This window comes from Pleurodeles waltl, chromosome 5 (genome assembly GCF_031143425.1).
Source record: "Pleurodeles waltl isolate 20211129_DDA chromosome 5, aPleWal1.hap1.20221129, whole genome shotgun sequence".
In the NCBI taxonomy this organism is placed as follows: Eukaryota; Metazoa; Chordata; class Amphibia; order Caudata; family Salamandridae; genus Pleurodeles; species Pleurodeles waltl.
The window spans coordinates 126,109,572-126,134,345 of record NC_090444.1 but is presented as its reverse complement, the minus strand read 5'-3'; positions in this window follow the sequence as shown (position 1 = coordinate 126,134,345).

The window sequence follows — 24,774 nt, the reverse complement described above, 5'->3', positions numbered from 1 at the left end:
TGGCGGCTGCCTGACCTCTTAAGTGGGACAATGGGATGTGAGGTAACTGCACTGGCGTTGTACACCGTCACGGTAAGCGGTCGAAGACCGCGGTGCAATGCTGCATTGGTTAACATTGGACCCTATGGGTCCCAGGAGCCAATGACGATGTACGCCGGCGGTGACGGTACGCAGCGCCGCGGACGTGACCACCATTTTCTATCTGTTCAATCACTCGATACCTGATCTTCGACAGGAGACGACCTACACTGCAAATGCTGCTGTGACCTCGGTCTGGAAGAGACAATGGCTCGTGCGTCTGGGGAAAGGGCCCCGGCCTCCACATCGGAGGAGTTGGAGAAACTCGTGCACGGGGTCCTCCCCCAGTACAACCTACTCTACGGTCCTCCAGACAAACAGGTAAGTACACAGGGAGCATGTTGTATGGGCTATGCCTGTGTGGAGAGGGCTGTATGTAAGAAGGAAGGGGGCAGAGTGCTGCGTGCATGAAAGACGGTGAATGCATGTGCCACATGGCAAGGGTAGGGATGGGGGCCAATCACTTTGACGGTGCAGTTGGTAATGACTTCTCTTTTTCCCCTGTACATTTCATGTAGGTAAGCGCCCACCAGAAGAAAGATATTTGGCGTGCCATCGGCAAGGACGTCCGGACCCTGGGGGTCTACCACAGACGGAGCACCCACTGCCGGAAAAGATGGGAGGACATTCGCCGCTGGAGCAAGAAGACGGCGGAGGCTCAGCTGGGGATGGCCTCCCAACGTGGGAGGGGTTCCCGTCGCACCATGACCCCCCTGATGTTCAGGATCCTAGCGGTGGCCTACCCGGAGTTGGATGGGCGCTTGAGGGCATCACAGCAGACACAAGGGGGTGAGTACACTCTCATTCTGCTGACTTTGCGCGCAGTGGAGGTGTCTGGGTGGGGGAGAAGGGCTGTGGGTTTCCCTAGGCCTGGGCGAGTTCCGTAGGCAAGGCCCCTCCGTAAATCAGGCCATGTGGCACCCCACCCCACCTCTGTAGAGTGCCAAGTACAGCTATTCATGCCCCTGTGTCATCTATGTGTGCAGATGTCGTCCATTGCCTTGTAGGCCATTTCCCAGGAATTGAACAGTGGAGCCCAAGAGCGCGGCATAGTGCAGGGGGCTTCTGTGCCTGTTGTGTCCACCAACAGTAGTGGTAATCCATGCACTCAACATGTCTTTCTTCTGTCGTCCCCCCCCCTTTTTGTGGTCTCCCTGTTCTTGTGTGCATTAGCATCATCAGGCGGAGTAGCAGTGGCACCGGAGCACGAGGGAGCTGCATCCCACATGGCCCTGGAGGGCGGGACTCGGAATTCACCAGTGTGACGGAGGGCGAGGGGAGCTCCACGGCGAAGACAGGAGCTGAGACCAGTGACACGGACTCGTCCTCTGATGGGAGCTCCCTTGTGGTGGCGGCAATATTTGTGCCCCCTGCATCTACAGGTACAGCCGCCACCCCCCTACCAGCACCGCCCTCCCAGCAGCCCCTCAGCCTTCGCCCGTGCCCGCTCACCCAGGAGGGTGGGCATCACCTTCACCCCAGGCACCTCAGGCCCTGCCCCAGTCACCCCTGCTGCCCTCAGTGAGGAGGCCATTGACCTCCTCAGGTCCCTCACTGTTGGGCAGTCTACCATTTTGAATGCCACCCAGGGTGTAGAAAGGCAGTTGCAACAAACAAATGCATTCCTGGAGGGCATTCATTCTGGTCAGGCGGCCCTTCACCGAGCTTTTCAGACTCTGGCCTCAGCACTGATGGCAGCCATTGTCCCCGTCTCTAGCCTCCCAACTCCAACTTCCTCCACGCAGACCCAATCCCCTGTACCTCTGCCTATCCCAAGCACACCATCAGACCAGCCTGCACACACCTCAACACACAAGGAAAGCTCAGGCAAACATAAGCACCACACATCCCACAGGCACTCACGCAAGCAACACACACATGCAAACACACCAACATCCACTGCCTCTACTGTGTCCCCTTCCTCATCATCTCCCTCCTCCCTCCCAGTCTCGTCTACACTCACACCTGCATGCACTACCTCTACAGCCACTACGTCCCTCACCAGCACACCCACCAGCACACCCCGCTCACGTGCAGTCACCACCCCCACTACCATTCACACATCCCCTGTGTCCTCTCCCAGTGTGTCTGTGACGCCCCCTCCCAAGATACACAAACGCAGGCACACACCCACCCAACAGCCATCCACATCACAACAGTCTCCAGCGCATGCACCTTCACCCAAAGTCACCAAACGTACACCTCCTACTACCACCACCTCTTCCTCCACTCCAAAACCCCCTCCAGCTACTCGTCCCAGTGTGTCCAAAAAACTTTTCCTGTCCACCCTTGACCTTTTTCCCACACCTCCCCCACCCCGTCCATCTCATAGGTCCCGAAGTTGCACCTCAGCCACAACATCTCCGGGACCAGTGGTGCCTGTAGTCACTGGTATGTGGAGTGTACCGGCCACCAGGACAGCCAGTGTGGCACGGAGCCACAGCACAGACAGTCCCCCACCTGTGAAGCATCAGAAGTTGCCCAGTGCCCGGCGGAAGAGGGGGAAGACTCCAGCCACCAAAGCCGCTCCCAGGGGTCCCGTTGGGAGTGTGGAGTCAGCTGTGACACCTTCCAAGGTGGGGAAGGGCCACAAGAAACCCGGCAAGTCTGGGAAGAGCAGCACGGCAGAGAAGACCGCCACCATCCCCGCTGCCCAGGAGTCCACCACCAGCCCCATCCCAGCTGCCCAGGAGGCCACCGCCAGCCCCATCCCAGCTGCCCAGGAGGCCACCGCCAGCCCCATCCCAGCTGCCCAGGAGGCCACCGCCAGCCCCAGCCCAGCTGCCCAGGAGGCCGCCGCCACCACCAGCCCCGCTGGGCTATGAAGGACCACCAGCAAAAGCCCCGCTGGGCCATGAAGGACCGCCAGCACAAGCCCCGCTGGGCCATGAAGGACCGCCAGCACAAGCCCCGCTGAACAGGGCACCGCCATCTGAAGCACCGCTGAACAGGGCACCGCCATCACAAGCAACGCTGAACAGGGCACCGCCATCACAAGCACCGCTGAACAGGGCACCGCCATCTGAAGCACCGCTAGCCCATGAGCGTCAGGGGCACTGACGCAACTGGGTCCGTCAAGGGGTGAGTGATGCACTCTGGGCACCAGTCCCCCTCCAGAACCAGTGGAGAGATCCATCATCTACCTCTGTCCTTCACAGGATGAAGCTCTCTGGGCACCAGTCCCACTCCAGAACCAGTGGAGACTGTCATCCACTACCTCTGTCCTTCACAGGATGAAGCACTCTGGGCACCAGTCCCCCTCCAGAACCAGTGGAGAGATCCATCCACTACCTCTGTCCTTCACAGGATGAAGCACTCTGGGCACCAGTCCCCCTCCAGAACCAGTGGAGACTGTTATCCACTCCCTCTGTCCTTCACAGGATGAAGCGCTCTGGGCACCAGTCCCCCTCCAGAACCAGTGGAGAGATCCATCCACTACCTCTGTCCTTCACAGGATGAAGCACTCTGGGCACCAGTCCCCTTCCAGAACCAGTGGAGTATCACATCCACCTGAGAGACTGTGGCTTTGCACTCCCCAGGATTGAACAGTGGGCAAGCCACCCACTGTAGAGACTTGAGAGACTGTGGCTTTGCACTCCCCAGGATTGAACAGTGGGCAACCCACCCACGGTATAGACTTGAGAGACTGTGGCTTTGCCCTCCCCAGGATGGAACAGTGGGCAAGTCACCCACTGTAGAGACTTGAGAGACTGTGGCTTTGCACTCCCCAGGATTGAACAGTGGGCAACCCACCCACTGTATAGACTTGAGAGACTGCGGCTTTGCACTCCCCAGGATGGAACAGTGGACATGTGGCCCCCTCGTGGATTTGGCGTCGTGCACTCAAGCGGCTGAGGTTCCCCCCCTTTCCCTCCCCCTGAGGTGCCTGTTTTCTTCCTGTCTGATGCCCCTGCAGTGTTCTCTCCGTCATGGTCGGGGATCTTGTTGTGGTCCCAGTGTTCCACGTACTTTCTTTGTGCAGTACCTGGACTACTATGCCTGGTATTTATTTTGTACATTGTGTATATATATATTTCTGCCTACTTGTTTTTAATATATTCCGATGGTTACACTCATTTTCTTTGGTCTTTGCATTCTTCCAGGGGATTTGGGGGGTGTAACTGTGATGTATTGATATGCATTAATGTGTGTGTTGTAGTGGGTGAGGGTGGGGGTGTTGCCTGTGTGTGTCCCTGTTTTTTCCCTCCACCCTCCCCTGTGTCGTAGGTGCTGTACTCACCTGGGTCTTCGCCACCGGCGTTCGTCCTCCTGGTAGAGGAGCAGGAAGACTATCGCAGGGAGAATTTGGAGTTCCGGTTCCATGGTGTCCTAGTTCCTCGTGGAGTGTGTAGAGGTGAGCGTTTTCCCTTCGAAATTCCTGTTGCCGCCGTGTTTTTATCCGCGGTGAATCCGCCCCGGAAAAGGTGGCGGATTGGCCTGTCATAATAGTGTCGGCGGTACATTGTCTCCCGCCTGTCTGTTGGCGGTGACCGCCGCGCTGTTTGTTTGTGCCGCCATGGCGGTCTGAGTATTAAAGTGGCTGTCTTTGTTGGCGGTTTCCGCCACGGTCGTAATTGCAATTTTTTTACCGCCGGTCTGTTGGCGGTCTTACCGCCGCTTTAACACCGACCGCCAGGGTTGTAATGACCACCTAAGTTTGTCTGACTACATTTAATGTTGCATCAAAGTAGGTGAAGAACATACTACATAAAAACTGGAAACTATTGAACATGGGGAAATTATCATTTGAAAAAAACTATTTTCTCATAAAAGTGATAGGAGCCTGTGAGATGCATTAGTACGCACAAGAACTAAAGAGGTTCCCATTCAAACCACATCCCTTACTTGAATGTGGGGACTTCTGAAATAAGTTGGCCATTGCTCATGTGGGAATTGCAGCATTGTAATTTGACCGAAACCACCCAAGTACTGGACTTTGGTCTAGAAATACCTAGGGTTTTACTAAAACATGTAGACTGTAATTCTGAGTCTGCTATTTACATGATCGCATGCCCATGTGCAAAATGATAGGTAGGGCTGAAATGTAGGAAGGTCAAGACAAGATAGTAAAAATTGGTGTAAACAAAACACCACAAAAATGTCTAGCCACTACCTAACAATGGGGAACACAGTCAATGACATGAAATGGGTTCATTTAGAACAACTAAACACATCTGTGAGGTCATTGGAAAGGTTCCTTCACGATAAAGAACAGCTTTGGATTTATAGACTTGACACACTCAGTAACAGCATCAATGACGGGATCCTATGACTTTAACTAAATAATAGCTAAATAACAACTTGAATTAAACATCCATGGAGTCATCTTGTCTGTACACCAATAGTCCGATCACCTTCTTATCAAACAGGGATTTCTGACAGTGCTTTCAGATCCTCTATGGGCTCTAATACAATCATATCTTATGAGAGGCTCAGTCACACAGATACACACATTTAAAAGAAAGTGTTTGTTAATACAGGTTTTAATCTGGAAAAGTAATCCGTTATCATCACCACAGTATTTCATTTACTGAGATTGAAATTTGTCCTTTAGAGGATGTTTGAAGCCAAATAACGATGCAAACTTCTTTCGGTCCTCAGGCCATGGACGCTGAAGGCATGATGTCATCATGCAGTTCTTGCATGACCACATGACACGGCAGGGCCACACGATCCCCAACAATAAATAACGCTGAACCTGGCTCACAATCAAATATATGCAGGAGTTGGAATTTCCAATCAGACAGCAAAATGGGGAGATACTTTTGAATAAGTGTGGGAATGTGCGGAGTCGTTTGAAAAGATTGCTTAGCTACAACTCCTTTGCCGATTGAAAACGGTGTTTTTACCCACATGATTACAGAGTTTTACAAGTTCCGCCCAACACTTGCGCGCTATGGGGCAAGTAGGAAATACCGGTCATGGTGGATACTTCCAGATCACATTTCCATGCATGTCTATCAAAGTATGTTTACAAACATTGTTCTATGACGAATCGTCAACCATTAAATGTTACGGGAGTTGACAATGAGTGACATCACTTGAACCTCACTAGTTATATGTCTCTGTTCTGACAGTGAACAATGAACTTGAAAAATTAAACTAAATGCAGTAATCTAAATTCTCCTGTTTTTCTGCCCGGAGATAAAAGATAAGTTCTCTTACATTGGTTTGTATGACTTGCGTGGATGTGATTGTGCACAAATACACAAATAAGTAAAGAAGATATTTAGTGAACACTAGAGCAATAGAAGGATTTCATTTGGTCCTGAAGAAACCAGCACTAGGAGGCTGAAACATGTAGACCTCGTTCTCATGCTGGAGCTACTAGTCACCCCTATATGCAGCACACCTGCTTTCAGTCATTGCAGGGACCACTTATAAAAGGAATTGATGGGGTAGTTATTAGGCATTTTTGACCTAAAGCTCCTTTACCTTGCTAAAAGCGCTCCCTAATCTATCAAGGTTGAACCCATCTAGATACAGGAAGTATCTGGAAGAGAACTCTATGATGAAGCTTGTCACCACAGTATACATGCTGGGTGAGAGTCCTTTTTAAAAACAAAGGGACTCCTCAGGACAGTTCTAGTGTGAATCAAAGACAGTTGAAGGTTGTCTCTCTTTGTTCAGGATACTGTATGTTTGGAAGTGGAGACATTCCTTATGGTACACTTCTATCCACCTTTTTTGTTTGTTGGACACTGAAAAGGCCAGGATGCCAACCATTTATCAGCCTTGGCTATTTTTTCTGCAAGGGACGGCCTTTAGGTCAGGGGTGGCCAAAATTAGGCCAGTCATACTCTTGATATATCAATGATGGCTGCCATCATGCAATAGCTAGACCAGAAATGCCCATAATATTTCAAGGATAACAATTATTATGCCAAAGCCACTAAATGGACACCATTTTTTCAGAGGTGACCCCCTTATGTTTTTGCACTAGACATAAGTTCCAGAGGCCAACATCACTTATGAGGGATGGACAGTGTTTCATACACAAACATGCACACATGCCTGCATACACGCCGACAAATGCACAGGAGCTTCTTAATCGTCTTAGCTCTGGATCCATACCTGTTGATCTCAGCTCTTGGGCTGAGCATGCACCCATCTAACACATTATCACTCTGGGTTCGCAGTCCCACATTTTGGTGGGTCAGCATTGGTTACTGCTCAGGCTACTGCTGTAGCTGTTTGTTCAAGACCCATCGTTTACACACATGGTGTGACTGATGGAGAAGGGTCTACAACATGGCCAGTTTTTCATAATGGAAAACAAGAACATGCGTAAAATACTGATCCTACATGTCAAAGTGGCATACATTATTTAACACCAACAACTGCGTGACTTACGTACCACACGTTTGCAGAGAAATTGTTTAACACCTTCTTCAAACTGTGTCTCCAAATCACATAGCTAGTTCAAAAACTCAGAATAATCAATTGACCAAACAAAATTGCTCATAAGAAAGTCTGCAGTTACAAGCTACACACATATATATATATATATATGTATATATATATATATATATATATATATCTGTATTCATGAATAACATTTCAGCGACTTTAATTATATGTATTGTTTTGGTGAGAACGCTCTCCTTTCATGCTCAGGAAGAGTTCTCATACAATGTGTTGGTATTACATTTGTTTCTCTCAGTTCACCGTAACGTTCTCCTTCGAACACAAAAAAGGATGCTAGTGCATTGTTACTGTATCAAGTTTTGTTATACAATGCCACTGTAACAAGTTTGTAATGCAAGTTCACTGTAACAAATCATTTCAATGCCTACACCACAGAATCTAAGCAAAATGTAAATACTCAGGAATGTAATTGCTACATCGTAATTAGTTCGCCCCCAATTCAAGGTAACATTTCCTTTGTGTCTTTAAGGGCCTGAAGAGAGGTTCGGGATCAGAGTTTTCAGATAAGTACAAAAGCCCCCTTAGTATTTGCAAGAGGAACTGCCTGAGCATTACTGCCTACATGCTGATCTGTGGACTTCACTGTGTTTTATCTTCCAGGATAATCTGCAAACAGGAGCTGGAAGCCGCTTGACACCCAGGGACTGCATCTATGAGGATCCTGTTTAGGTGAGTTCTCAAACGACAACGGGCTGCTAGAGGTCTGGGCATGACTTAAATGGTAAGCCATGCCCAGGATGGCAGCTAAGCCAGAAACAAATCTAACTCTTGCAGGTTTTTGACCATGAGGTATTTTGTGTCTTGTTCAGTGAATCCTTCACGGCTCTTGTGCCTCTATGGTGGCCACTTTCATGTCGCTGTTGTCTCCCGCAAAGTTCTCCTTAGCACTAGATCATGGTTGGGACTTCTTCTCCAAGATCTGTGGGTCTACTTGAGTTATGCAAGCCTGCAGCACCAGATGGCATGTGATGGTTTGGCTGTTATTTCATTAGTCAAGTTTTTTCGTGGTACTTCTGTTAGTAACTGTTGGACCTGGCCCTTTTTACTGGGTCATCCCCAAACTTTTTGCCTTCCTCTTCCTATTTTTTCTGACCTCTTTTTGTTGGCACTAGGACTCTAAGCACGTTATTACTGCTAATCTGTGTTAAAGTGCATGTGCTCTCCCTTCTAAATTTGGTATGATTGGTTTACCCCTAATTGGCACATTTAATTTATCTGTAAGTCAACTGTACAGTGGTATCCCTCATACCCAGGCCTGTAAATTAAATGCTACTAGTGGGCCTGTGGCGCAGCTTGCGCCACCCACAGAAGTATCCTTTCAAAACCTGTCTCAGGCCTGCTACCTTAGGGCCTGCCTGCGCAGTTTACTGCCACAGGGAGCTGGCATCTAAATTTAATTGCCAGGCCTGGAACGCACCTTTTACTACATACAAGTCACTTCAAAGGTAGTCCCTAGCTAGCCCTATGGGCAGGGTGCTGTGTGGGTAAAAGGCAGCACATGTGCCTGGTTATGTGGCGTGTCCTGGTAGTGACAAACAGCCGATCTAGTTCTCACTACTGTGAGTGCTGCCCCTCTCATAGGATTACATTAGAAATGCCCTGACATTTGTCTAAGTAGTATTGTCTAATCTCTGAGGGGAAGCGTAGGCATGTTTGGTATGGTTGTAATGGTAGTGAGAAATGCTGCTTACTGGTTTAGCTGGATTTTTTATTACCATTATAGAAATGGGCATTTCTCTGTGCTTATGGTGTTTTGCAGCTTGACTCCAATCCACATCTGGGGCAGAGTGACAGCTGGGCTTTGTGCATACCTTTCAGACAGCCTGTACACAGGGAGGGTGGAGGTGTCACAAGAGTCCTTCTGTATATTGAATGGTCTTCCTGGGCTGGGAGAGGTAGACCTGCATTTGTAAAGACTGTGCCTTGGCCTCACAGAAAGGGTTAGTTTACCCCCCCAATGATGTCTCGAGCCAGTGCTGGAGGAGAATGGGGACACTCTTGGAACCGGTTAGTACTGGTTGGGACCCCTTCTCCCCCTTTTGGTGGAGACTAAGCAAAATTAGTATAACTACAGGGGGGTTTCCCCACATTGTTAGACACTAAAGGACTACTGAACTATACACTGGAAGCTGCTTGAAGGATTCGCCATGAACCTCCTTGGGACTACTCTGTTGTTGTGCTGGCCTGCGACCTGCTAGGTCACTGAGAGGGGCTGCCACTGCCTGTGAAACCTTATCCTGGCCTGCTTGCTGGCTCCCTGCAGCCCTGTGCCCAGTTTGCTGTCTCCAGGGGCTGGGTGGTGTGGCCCCTTCCCCCTGCACTCAAGTTCATACAGCCTGAGTGAAGTGATGTATTCTTTTCCTGTGGGAAGTGTGTAAAGAGCGCTTCGGGATTCATTGCTTCAGCGTGACGGAGGAGCGGACCTCGTTGGATCAGGTGTGTGAAGAGCGCTCCCTTCTCTCATCACAGCATGTGGTGAGCACTGCTTTTGGCTGTTTTTTACCCAGGTCTGGATTGGACCGAAGTGCTCTCTCTGATCAGGGAGGTAGAGGCTTCTGTCTTTCCCTGGTGTGAGCACAGAGTGGGTCTGCCGTGAATGGCGATGTGGAGAGGTCGCGAGGAGCGGAAATCCAAGCGCGGACAAGGCATGCTTCGAGATGTGCCCCCAGGGCCAAGCAGGAACTGCTTTGTGAAAAATCACTGCTGTGACCTCGGCGGGCCCAGAGGGGCAGCTGAGGAGCTTGAAGCAAGTGGGGCTCCGAACAGTGGTAGTGCAGGGAGTCCAGTCGCTGCCATGGCCCTGCCTGCTTGAGGAGCGCACCATTGTGGATAGGAGCTGTGGCACTGCTGCTGTGAAGGCAGCAGCTCCAGGAACCTAAACAGAGTGGTCCCGAAGCCCTTGGGGGCTCTGGACACACTCCTTGGAGGAGAGGACCCTTTCTACTGCGGGAGCCTGAGTAGTCCCCATGACCTGGTGCGTTCATTTTCCCTGTAGGGAGACCAAGAGAGGTCTCCCCGCCAACGTGGAAGGCGTGTGTGCCCCCATTACTCCTTGGGGCCATATCCTTACTTAGCAGCCATACCTCTGTGTGGGGGCATTCGGAATCCGGCAGGCAGGACGGGGAGGGAATCCTCAACAGAGGTCCCATCCCTGCAGGGCTGTCCCCTACCGTAATTATGGTTATAGAGGCATTGTAGTCACTGTGCCCCATGTGGTGGATGTGTAATTACTGCATACCCTAAGGGCCCAGAACGTTGTTTTAGGGTACACTATAATCTGATTTCTTGGCAATTCTAATATAGCTACCCTGCCATGTACATTTTTGGTGCCTGGTGGTTGCTAGACGTTTCATTTTATGTGCCCACAAGTTGGTGATGTTGTATTATGATGGATGCCATGAGTAAAGGTTTCCCTCCTATGTGAACTCATGGTGCTGTATTATCCTGTTTATTCTTACAGGTGCATTTTTGGTAATAATGACAACCTGACTACTGCTTGTGTTGCAGAATACCAGTACCCTATATGTTTACCTGACTACTGCTTATGTTCGCCGAGAACTAGTAATCTGTGTAATGTTCTGACAACTGCTGGTGTAGCAGGGTATTAGTGATATGTTTCACTTTTGGGCCAATTATATTTTATGCAATACAATTTATTTTTATATAACTTGTTGTTGTGTTTCCTTTGTGGTGTATTTATTGCATTACGTGTGTTGTATGTGTTGTTCAATCGCTTTACACATTGCCTCTGGAACAAGCCTGACTGCTCATGCCAAGCTACCAAGGGGGTGAACAGGGGTTATCTTGGGTGTGTAACTCCCGCGCCCTGACTAGAGGGGTAGGTTCTGCCTGGCTTAGGTGCCTACCCTAGTCAACCAGAAGCCCTATTTCTAACAGTAACCTTGTGTGAAAACCTTGGGTAGTCACTATTCATAATCCAGCTTTAGGTGGTGATAGTGTAACGATAAAGAGTGTGGTTGCTATTTTACAGTGATAAAATTTGCTAGAAGCTTGGAAGAAATTTCCTAGCTCTAACAACAAAAAAGCTTGGAGGCCCCTGGTCTAGAGAAAGTCACATATCTAATCGATTTCAGTGCTACAAGAAGTAGATGAGTAGTTGAGCATATATATATATATATATATATATATATATATATATATATATCAAATACCTATATATATGAAATCTGGAAACAGAGACACTGGATATTGTCACCCTGCCCCGCTGCACATCTGAGCTTAATCTGCAATGAATATGTTTTGACTTCTAAAAATTAATTACCAACATGCACTCTCTGTGTTTCCCACTTTTACAGAATGACACTCAATAATTCTTCTGAGCTGAAATAAAATTAAAGTGATAGCAAATCACATGTGGGTTTACTACATGTTGATTTCTAAAGAGAGCTACCTTCACCATCATGACATGGCTTTTCGCGATTTTGTATATATTCAGTGAATCAAGCTGATAACTGTAATATAAAAGCATCCATTAATAATGAATGTTTATCTGAATCTTTGTGTTAGAAATGGGGCCTCTAGTTGGCAGTCAGTTTACACCCTGTCCAAGTAGCGCCCTCAGTCTAGTCAGAGTAAGGGAGATACACAGCTCAGATATATCCTGCTCACCCGCTTGGTAGGTTGGCACAAGTAGTCAGGCTTACCTTAGAGGCAATGTGTAAAGTACCAACACAATGAAAACACCACAAAAGTATTCCACACCATAGCCAATATTTATCTAAATCAAAGACCAAAACAACAAAAATCCAACATACACAAGTAAAGATATCAAATTTTAATTTAAAAAGAATCTTAATCCATAAGAATCAGTGGATGCATTGGTTTAGCACAAAGTAATGGTATGTGTCAAAAATAAAGCAGCAGAGGCGAGCGTGTTTCAGAAAAGCAAGCGATGCGTCGATTCCTTACTCGCAAGTGAGGCCGTGCATCGATTCTTTCTCCGCCAGGTAAGCAATGTGTTAATTCTTTCCTCGCAGAGAAGGGATGCGTTGATTTCCGGACAAGCAGCCTCGGATCCATGCAGTGATGTTGAAGATTTTGACCCCAGGGTTGAAGCATGGAAAATGCAAACGCACTGCAACAATGAATCTGTGCTGAGCTGGCGATGCATCGATTTCTGCAGTCGCGAGGCAGATACTGACACGATTTTACAGCTGCAAGGCAGGTGCTGTGTCGATTTTTCTGCCACCCAGCTCCGGGGTGTGGATTTTCCGCTTGCCACTTGACAAATCTTCACAAAATTTTCAAAACATATACTTCAGTTGGTTCAGGTGCTGCCTTGAAAGTTTCAGGGTGACCCATCAAGCGGGCCAAGAAAAAGGGAGGTCCCAAAACACGTCTCCCCATGCATTTTCCCATTGGGATTTTGAACACAACTACAGCCCGAACTGCTGGATGGAATTATACCAAATGTGGCAGAAAGCTATCTCTTGGTTTAGAAAGCATATTTTTTGTGATTTGGCATAAATCAGTTCAGTGATTTTAGAGATATTAAAGGGCAAAAAACATAGATATCTAGGAGTGTGAATCCTCCATGGATCCAACTGTCCCGTGCCGATATTTGATTGGCTGCCAACACTTCAACAAGGAAGTGTTGGCAGCCATCTTGGGACTCGGCTTCAGCCGAGTCCCACAAAAGTTTTTTTAAAAGGGGCCAGAATAGTGACACCCTCAGCCCTTAGCCTACATTTAGGGGTCCATCAAGGGCCCTGCCAGGGCTAAAAGTAATTTTTTTTGTTTTACAAAAAAATCAGCGAATAGATGTGTGGATTGTTTTGAGATTTTTTTTTAAAGGGTGGTCTTCTGCCCTATTCTTTTATTTTGCCCATGGGTGGGCCAGGACCCTGGGGCATTGGAGGCTTAAAAAAAGCATGGGGCTCATGGGGACTACCTTCCTAGGGCTTGTATTATCCCCGGGGACCACCACTTCCCTGAGGTGATGAGACTGCACGCCCCTCCCCACCACATTCATGGCACCACCACCTCCCTGGGGCAAAATGTTAATTTGCAATGGGGGAGGCCCATATGGCCTCCCCAGCAGCCAGCCCCACAGCCCCAGGGACTGCCACCTCCCCAGGACTAAATATGAAATGTATGCAGGGGGCCCACATGGCCCCCCTCCAGCCCCGGGGACCGCCACCTCCCCGGGGCTGAAATAACAAGATGAATGGGGTCCGTCAAAGATCCCTGGCCCAGGGGACCATGACCTCCCTGGGGATTAGTTAAACTTTGGAGGGGGCTGTGTGGCCACCCATGTGAAGCCAATAATGGCCCTGGGGACCGCCAACCCTCAGGGCCGGCCTCTGCTATGTCCCGGGGTGCCCATCCCCGGGACATAGCTGTTTCCTCTGACTTGGCAGGAGCTTTGACAGCTGTCAAAGTGCTCTCTCCTGCTGGGAGCAGAGTTTTCATCTCTTTCCCTTCCCGCAGAGATGCGGGCAGGGAAAGAGATGAAACGATTGCTCTTGCACACAGGGAGCTGCATGTTTAGCAGCTCCCTGTGTGCAAGAGCAATTCCAGCTCCTGCAGGAGGTGGGGACCAAGCTCAGACTGCCACAGCCTTGAGGCTCCCCCTGCAGTCCAAGGAGGGGACTGCATGCACCTCCCTATTGAATGAAGAATGGGCCCCAAGTGATGGGGTCCCCGGGGCCAAAATCAGCCCAGGAAAGTGGGCCACGTGCCACCCCCCATTTGTTCATGGCCAAATGACTATAGGGGTTCCTCCCCTATAGTCCATGGTTCTCGCTTTAAATTGCTACGAGTATGCAAATGTGCAAATCACCTGGAAGTTGCACCCACTTGGCCCTGCACTGTCCACCTTAGTTGTATGTAAAGGTCGTCCTGTATTTTACTAGGATGATGGACAGCTCGCCAAAGGGCCCCCAAGTGTGTTTCTTACCAATTGTGGTGGTGCGTTCTTAAAGCTGAGGTATATGAGGACATCTTCACAAAACAAAGAAGCATTTACGTTATATAGGTAAGAGGAAGGACCTTCGTTTGGTGGAGAGTTACATCTTTGTAGCCTTGTTCGCCTCTCTATTGGAGAATTCATGTTATCACAGAATTCTAGAGAAAGAGACAACAGGAACAATCATGTTGCCAAAACACACACAAGGTCACTGATTACATTTCCTTGAGATTCATTACACAGCTGTAGTGGACACTTACCCAAGGAGGGAGAAAGAACTCCACTTGGGTAGATATTTTTTGCAAAGCTATTTACTCTTTTTTGGATAAAAGGGCAGGTGAGGTTCCTTTGTGGCTGAATCACTCGTATAACTACTGAAACACCCACACAGACAGCCACAAACCCACTCACAAATACACTCAGACACTCATGAACCCACTCACAGACCCACTCAGAAACTCATACACACACTCACAGACCCACTCAGACACTCACACACAGACTCACTTAAACACTCACGCATCCACTCACACACCCACTCAGAGGCTTATGCACCCACTCAGAGACACACACCCATTCACAGACCCACTCAGACACTCACACACCTACTCACACACCCACTCAGACACTCACACACCCACTCACAAACCCCCACAGACACTCACAGATCCACGGAGACACTCTCACACCCAGAGACACCCTCTCACACCTACTCACACACCCAGACAGACACTTCACATCACTCTCACACCCAGAGGCATCCTCTCACACCTATTCTCACACCCATAGAGACAGGCCCTGTGGTCAACTCCTACTGTGCACGGCCAAAGGCTGAGCACTGCATGGGGTTGGGTGGTTATGGGGGTTGGTCGCAGTGCCTGGTCATGGGCAAGGCCCACTGGACAACCCCTGCCACACACGACCAAAGGCTGTGTGCAGCAGTGGTTGGATTAACGTATAGTAATGAAAGTTACTTAACTTTAAAATAACCATAGAAATTCCCTGAAAAAAAACAAAGATTACAGGATCGTTATAATCAGGTTCTAAATTTATTCATACAAAACCATAGAAATTCAGCAGTTACAGTTAGAGTTATTTCATGTAACTATAACTCGCGGCCTAGGGTAACTATAACTCACACCCTTGCCATGCACTGCTTATTACCCCAATATTACAGCGCTCATGACAACTTTTATAACGTCAATAAAAATATAAATGAAACATTATCAGTCGAATTATTAAAGAAAAAACTGTGCATGGCAGGGGTGCAAGTTATAGTTTGTATATATATATATATATATATATGTATATATATATATATATATATATATATACACACATAAGATTTCAGGTTAATTCTCAAAACAAAGCAGTGCAATAGTTTAAGTTCCTTACAAATGATTTGTTGCTGATATGATTTGAAATATGCCTTGCAAATTGCATCCTGGCCCATTTCAGTGTGGTTGGTTGTTTTTCCTCTTACAGGTCTCCTTCCCTGGTGTACCAACCCCAAACCTCTCCACCCCCGTCAGGCCACTCTGCTCCTTTCCTCATATTATTGTCAGTGACATAGCTGCTAAAAGGTGGGCTTCTGGGGGGGGTACTATCTAGAGGATATTTCCCGCTGACATGTGGTTAGTTCTTGACCCCCTTGAGTAACTTCTTGTGGAAAGTAACGAATGGAATAGAATTTGCAACATTACGGATGAATGCTTGTGACAATAAACAAGTACATTAGACTGCAATCCACAGAACACAGCTAATCAGGAAACGTCCTGTGCTATTCCCAGACCTCAACTAATCAGGATAGGTCACTGCCGGGACACAAGTCTCCTAGTACCTCGATATACCTCAAAACCCAATAAAAATACTTGGCCCCACACTGTTTTAATCATTGTTAGACTTTCAAATTAAGTTTAATATCAAACTTTACTTTAAATGTATGAGCATTATTAAGTAACAAAATACATTTAAGGCTCGATGTAGGACCATTACGGATTGCTGTCTCAATTTGAATTTGTTTGTGAGTCGCGAATTGCGAGTCGCAATCTGTAATGTACAACAGTGTCTGAGACACTGTTAACGATTCCCGAAGGGGTTGCTAAGGACCTTTGCAACCCATTTGGGAATGGCCACACTCACAGGGAGTGTGGCCTGCTGGACCATGTCTGTGACTGCTTTTTCAATAAAGCAGTTTTTGGGACTACTTTGTTGTTGTGCACAGAGATAATTGTTAAACGTGTGCTAGGACATTTGGTATGAAAAATAAAAATTGATGGATGGATTGTTTAAATATATCTGGATCACTGGTAACTCCTCTGAGTTGCATTCCACTCCTTTGTTATTTTCCTGTCTGTGCCATCTCAGAAGAAGACCAGCAATATGCAATGTGGTCTTGACCTACTTCCTAAAATGACAATTCGTGATCCTTATGTGTTTTGGTTTTTAAGATTGAAATGTGTTCTCTATAGCAAGGGGCATAGCTTCAGTGGGTGTTAGGGGTGTTACACTCATTCCCCTAAAATGTATTATGTACTTGGCATTTCGGTGCAGGGGCTCCCATTAGGACAGGCACTGTTGTATTTCACTTGTCATTAGCAACTCTGAAGTGTTTACACCAAACTCTTCCCACCGCTCCCACTTGCACATAGCAACACAGGGGAACACAAAGGAAGAAATGAAGGCACACTAAGACCTGATAGCCTATTATTGATATGAAAATATTCACCACCTGCTCCTTATATTGGACACGGCTCACAGAAAATGAGAAATTATGCACCCTATAATTTACAACCTCAAATGGATATAGATTTACTCATTTTCTGGGTTTTCCAGTGTATGCCTGAAAACATGCCCCGGTCACAGGTTTCGGGATGCATTCCTGGAAAACGTTTGTGAATTTTATTTTGCATACACAATTTTACACACATATCTCTGCATGCACATAAATCAGAGGAAATGCAAATACACCTAATTTCTTTTTTTTTTCACTGCGGGGAAAATATTTTCCTCTGTGAAAAGTTCATTTCCATAAATCCCACTAATTTTGTGTGTGTTCCCTCTTCAGTTCCACCATGGAAAGGGATTTACTTCTGCCACTGACAGGAGTAAATCGACAACCTTTTTTAGGGTATGAAGGGAGTCAGAGAAGAGATTGTTGAACACTGTCAAACATGTAATGTTGTGGGTTTTGAGCAAACTCACAGAACCTTTGCGCCCTGTAACACCCACTCACCGCCCCTCATCATCCCTTTTTGTATTTTACAAACACAAATATCTATGTGTGAGTAAAAATATATATGTGTGTCAGATTAACTGGTATGACTTTGAAAAGTTGATTGGACCTCAGAAATAAGGCTATTTGAGTGTGTTAGTCTGACATCCTTACGAAATCAATATTGAACTTGAGAAGGGACAAATGTGGGCCTACGTCTAGCTCTGAGGCTGCAGGCCCAAAAATCATCTTCGGTCGGCCATGTAAAAATCATGCGCCAATATTGTCACCCGATGGAACTTGTGTGGATAGTGGGCATATGACATTAGTGGAGGCAATGATGTTGCTGTCTGATTTGGGCTATCCCTGTTGCAGTTGGTGGAAAGTGAGCTATGTTGTTGATACAACAAAGCAATGTTATGATACTTTTCATAATATCAATATTCCACCCAACACTCCACATCCTTCTACTTTCCCAACTGTTTATACCTCCCATCTTCTGCTCATTGCAGCCCAGATTTATTAAACTTCATGCAAACAGCATTGAAAACTGCAGTGCTACTTTGGCCAATGGAGAAAGAGTACAGCGCCATATTTACAAAGAGTCTATGCAAACAAATGAGTAATGCTAAGGATTGAGCTTTGGTGCAAAGCCGAGCCAATATTTTTTTGTGTGAAATTTGTACTCAACATACAGCCACCAGTCCAAATTCCTACACAATGGCCACTGTTGAAAGGGTATATCGCACAAAATGTGTAATTTTGCAGAAATTTCATGTTATGCACAGGACTGCCATGCAGTATTCTATTTGTTCCTTCTTTCCTTATTGTTTTATTTGGTGCTAGGATTTTATGGAAAGCCAGGTAATATTTTTAGTAGATCTGACATTGTGTGAAATCGTGTGGGTGTTTGCAGCATTCCTAACCACATTTGCACCCTTTGCATTGATAAAAGAGGGTTTGGTGCCCTGTACACAAATACCATTTTGTGCTGTGTTTGCATCAGGTTTCTGGGGCAAAATATATTTTAATGAATGGTGCTGTCATCCGAGCTTCCATGCTAAATAACAGTAAATCAGGCCCTAAGGGCCCGATTTAGATATTGGTGGATGGGTTAATCCGTCACAATGGTGACGGATATCCCATCCACCGAAATAATGGGTGTTTGACCTGTCAGCTCTTGGCGTAGTTTCCCCTTTTGACCTCTGGGTATGATCCTGCGCTAAACTTTGTTTTTGCAGGTTTTAGGACTCTGGGCACTTCACCACTGTTGACCAGTGCTAAAGTACAAGTGCTTTCTGTCTACATTGGATTGGTAGTTGCATTCTCCATGGACTCTCCATGATTGGCATATTTGATTTACTAGCAAGTTTCGAGTAAAGTGCACTATGTGTGCCTAGGGCCTGTAAATCAAATGCTACTAGTGGGGCTGCAGCACTGGTTGTGCCACCCACCTGGGTAGCCAGTACTCAATGTAGTCACTTGCTAGGCCCATAACTTCACGTTTACTACATGTAAGTCACCCCTAAGGTTGGCCCAAGGCAGCCCCATGGACAGGGTTCAGTGTTCAGTGTATTTAAAAGGTTGGACATGCACTGGTGCATTTTACATGTCCTGATAGTGAAATATTGCTAGATTTGTTTTTTCACTATTGTAAGGCCTATCTCTCCCTTAGGACAACATGGGGATTGCCTTGAAATATCTTTTAAGTGCAGTTTCCCATTGGGAGCAGATAGATGTCTGGAGTTTGGAGTCTCTGTACTCACAATTTAAAAATGGATCTTTTGGTGAAGCTGGACTTTAGATTCTAAGTTGAACTTGCCTCTTTTAGAAGGTGGGCATTTTCTTGCTTACCGATTCTGTGCCTCTGACAGGCTGCTTGATGCACGTTTGAGTCAGACTGGCAGTTGGGGTGTTTGTGAATTCACTCTAGACAGTGACACAAAGGTAGCTGAGGTGTGTCCTGCATATCCTGATGAGCATTCCTGGGCTACAGTGGGAGGGAGGAACTGACACCTGCACTTGAATAGGGCTATGCCTGCCCTCACACAATGCAGTCCCCAACCCCCTGAAATGTGTGTCTGAGGCAGGGCAAGGAAGAGGCAGGGTCTTGTGCACTACAAAGCCTTTCTTTTGAAGTTTGCCTACTTCTAAGGCAGAAATTATTATAAGTATCGCCCCGCTGACCCCATAACTTCATAACACTTCTGGGCTGAGGGCATTCTGCCAAGAAGAAGATCTGGATGCTGTAGGAGGAACTGCCACTCTGCCTGCTGCTTTGCTGTGCTGGCCTGCTGCTTCTGTCTTGGGAGTGAAAGGGCTGGACTTTGCTTTCTACATCCTGCTTTCCAAGGTTCTCCAAGGGCTTGAACGGAGCTTGCCCACTGTTGTGAAGTCTCAAGGACATCAAAGGTTTCATCTGCCAGTGCCTTCTGCTGAGAGTCCTGACATGCTAAGTGGTACCAAATCCAGTCCCTGGGCCCTTAGAAGTAAGAGCTGGTAACCTGAGTGAAAATTCACCCACTGAGGCCATTGCTGCAGAAAAATTGAAGCAGCGCCTGCACTGCGGCTGAAAAATTGATCCAGCTCCTGTCTCACGCGTGTGAAATCGACGCATCGCCTGCTTTAGCGCAGATCCATTGTTGCCTTGTGTCTGGATTTTCCGTGCACCATCCCTGGGTGTCATTCCTCTACATCGACACTGCTCTGCAACCAGGGAGCGACGCATCACTAGTCCGGCGCGAAAAGAATCCACACATCGCCAAGAATTAACGCATTGCCAGCCAGGCGAGAAAAGAATCCATGCATCACCTGTTCAGCGTGAAAATAATCAACGCATTACTTGCTTTTCTGATGCCTCACCTCCTTTGCGGCTCGCATCATCTTTGTTTTTGACACATCCAAGGTACTGTGTGCTATAAGGATACAAGCACAGATTTCTCAGAATTAAGGCACTTTTAAACCTTCACAAAGTGATAACTTTGTTTGTGTATGTTGGACTTTTTGTCATTTTTGTCTTGTTTTACTCAGATAAACATTAGCTATTCTTCTAAACTGGTGCTGAGTACTTTTGTGGTGTTTTCACTGTTTTACTGTGTGTGTACAAATACTTTACACATTACCTCTGAGATAAGCCAGATTGCTTGTGCCAAGCTACCAAGGGGGTGAGCAGGCCATTGCTGCAGAAAAATTGAAGCAGCGCCTGCACTGCGGCTGAAATACGATCCAGCTCCTGTCTCACGCGTGTGAAATCGACGCATCGCCTGCTTTAGCGCAGATCCATTGTTGCCTTGTGTCTGGATTTTCCGTGCACCATTCCTGGGCGTCATTCCTCTACATCGACACTGCTCTGCAACCAGGGAGCGATGCATCACTAGTCCGGCGCAAAAATAATCCACACATCGCCAAGAATTAACGCATTGCCAGCCAGGCGAGAAAAGAATCCATGCATCACCTGTTCAGCGTGAAAATAATCAACGCATTACTTGCTTTTCTGATGCCTGTCCTCCTTTGCGGCTCGCATCATCTTTGTTTTTGACACATCCAAGGTACTGTGTGTTATAAGGATACAAGCACAGATTTCTCAGAATTAAGGCACTTTTAAACCTTCACAAAATGATAACTTTGTTTGTGTATGTTGGACTTTTTGTCGTTTTTGTCTTGTTTTACTCAGATAAACATTAGCTATTCTTCTAAACTGGTGCTGAGTACTTTTGTGGTGTTTTCACTGTATTACTGTGTGTGTACAAATACTTTACACATTACCTCTGAGATAAGCCAGACTGCTTGTGCCAAGCTACCAAGGGGGTGAGCAGGGGTTATCTGAGCTGTGTAAGTCTCTTGCCCTGACTAGAGAGAAGGTCCCCACTTGGACAGGGTTTAAACTGGCTGCCAACTAAAGACCCCATTTCTAACAGTGGGATATAGATTTCGGCGGAGGGGATATCCATCACCGATGTGAAGGGGAAAGCCATCTGCCAATGTCTTAATCAGGCCCTTAGTTTGATATGCTGCGATGAATGTTGTGAAATCCCAGATTCACTTCCCCTCACTTCTACTGACTAATCTGCTCTTTGGCCTGCTGCTAAGGTTGATTTAATTACATGAATTTGTAAGGCGCTTTCATCTTTGTGCCTAATGTAAATTTTTGCCTTGGACACTATTGTGTGAGACATAAATTGCACAGCTAGTGAATATTTGTGGTGTGATAAGGACAAGTCGATTTTGTTGATGTCTTCCACCTCCTACTCCATCCTCCAATTTTTAACATGTTTTTAACTCTGGAACTCTGAAATATATTGTCATATTCACTCTGTTAGGTAACAGCAAATGATGTGTCCTAACAAAGGTGTTAAGACATTCTGAGATTGCAACCTTCTGTTGCCCATCTACCAGCCCGATCCCAGGCCTTTTCCCCTGTGCTAGTCCTTTTTTTGGCTATTTGGGGTAGTTCACGCTTAGGCTCCTATACCTTTTTGTCCACATAAGCTATCTATGCCAAATTTGTGACCTTTTATTCCAGCATACTGGGGATTCTAAAGGTACCCAAGGTTTGTGGATTCCCTTGGAGGGGACAGAGAAATTAGCAAAATACAGCTAAATATTGTTTTATTTTGGAAAAAATGGAAAAAGCGCTGCAGAAGAAAGCATCAACAAAGGGTTTGCAGTGCTGAAATCACCACATTCCCAGATTTCAGGAACAGGCATGCTAGAATCAGAAAACCATATTTTTCAACACAGTTTTGGCATTTTTCTGGGACATACCCCATGGCTCCTATTTTTTTGTGCTTTCGACCTCCTTCCAGTTAGTGACAGAAATGGGTTGAAATAAAAACATATTGAAATTGAGTTGAAAAAACAGCCATTTCCGTCTACATTTTCATCTGTAACTTTTTTAAACTATGACAGATTTTCGAAAGCAAAATACTGTTACGTCTAATGGACCCTTCTTTGTGAGAATCTATAGGGCTGGTAGGTTCATCAAGTAGCTGAGGCACCCAGAGCCATTAAATGAGCTGCACCTTGCAGTGGGTTTTCATTGTGTACCGGGTTTACAGCAATTCATTTGGTAAAATATAAAGAGTGAAAACTATTTCCGAAATTGCCACAAGATAGGTAGATAGAAGCAGTGGTTATTTGCACATCTCTGAATTTAAGGGTACCCAGACCAGCATATGAATTAGAGGCCATTTCTCAAAATGACTTCTTTCTTAAACACTATCTTACATTTGGAAGGCACAAATGCAGCAAAAGACAATTGGTAATGACAACTGTTCTGTGTTGCCCCAAGTTCCACCATAAAAATGGCACCTCGCGTGTGTGAATTTTGGGCTCTAGCTCAGCTAGCACTTAAGGAACCTAGCAAACCTGTACAATTATGAAAAATAGATACCTAGAGAATCTAGGATGGGGTGACTTGTGTGGCTCTTACTACATTTTCTTACCCAGAATCCCTTGCAAACTTCAACATTTGTCTAAAAAACAAATTTTTCTCATATTTCTGTGATGCAAAGTTCTGGAATCTGAGGGAAGCCACAAACGTCCTTCCACCCAGCATTTCCCCTAGTCTCCCGGGATAAATGGTACCTCACTTGTGTGGGTAGGCATAGTGTTCGCAGCAGGAAATGGGCCAAAACGCAACGTGGAAACATCACAATTTTCCACTGAAAACTGACCCTTTTATTGCGATGTGCCTAGCTGTGGATTTTAGGATCTAGCTCAGCCGGCACCTAGGGAAACCCAGCAAACCTGTATATTTATGAAAACTAGATACCTGAAGGAATCCAGGATGGGGTGACTTGTATGGCTCTCACCCCATTTCCCCCACATTTCTGTGATGGAAAGTTGTGGAATCTGAGGGGAGCTACAAAATTCCTACCACTCAGCAGTCCCCTTGGTCTCCTGATAAAAAATGATACCTCACTTGTGTGGGTGGGTCAAGTGCCTGCAACAGGGAAGGACCACAAATGTGTGAAGTTTGAGGGGGAACCAAAGTGGGTCCAAAAAGGCAGGTTTTTTTCTATACATGTTAGGATGACTGCTGTGGGCACCCACACAATTGAGTTATCATTTTTATCTGGAGACTGAGGGGTACCCTGGGCAGTAGGATATTTGTGGTTCATTTCTGTTTGTGGAAGAATATGACAGAAGCAATGCAAGGAAAATGTGATATTTTAGTCACATTTTGAGGTTTGTAGGGCATTGTGGGTAAGAAAACTTTTTGAGATCCATGAGAAGCACACCACTCTATACTCCCCTGGTGTCTAATTTTCAAACATGTCTAGTGCTGGTAGATTTTCCTTAGACATGAAGCAAACACGCTATCAAGTCTCTTACTTCTGTGATGTCCCAAATACTCAAATTGTGAAGAAAAACAGCCTTAGGTTTTGATAAAAATACCTCTCATCCACCAACCTAGTTGGTGGCATGCTTCTTCATTGGGGTCCACCCGAGACACCTAGGCCCATATTTATGCTTTTCTTGCGCTGTATTTGCGTTGTTTTTTTAAGCAAAAGAGGCGCAAACTTACAAAATACAAATGCGGTGCTAAAAAAGTATAAATACAGGCCTTAGTGTGTCAGGGGTGTGCTTTGAAGCCTAATTACAGCAAAGCAGGTTTTTTTCTTGAGTTGAATTCCCAACTGAGAGGAGAAGTGCAATAAAATGGTCTTGTGGCTACCCAGTGTTCAAGCTACACATACATACTGGTTGGATTTGGCGCAAGGATGAGTGACGGCTCAATTTAGAAAATTGTATTAACAAGAAATTTCACAAAAATGAAATGCACTGTTAATAATTGAAAGGTCAATAAACTGAACCAATGACTCATAGCTCGTGAGCTGTAAAGCCGCAACAAGGCACCAACTACATTACAGGCCATTCACACTCCTTTCAAATGTAACACACACAAGACCATACACACCACCAGCCATGGGCCCAGCACAATACAACATTCACAACAAGAGACAATGGGGGTCATTACAACATTGGCGGTAAAAGCTGCTTACCGCCGTGCAGAAGACCGCCAACACACCGCCGCGGCTGCGGAATACCGCCACTGCCATTATGACCCACAGCTCGGAATCCGCCAAAATCTAGACACCCACACAAGTCCGCCACACCAAAG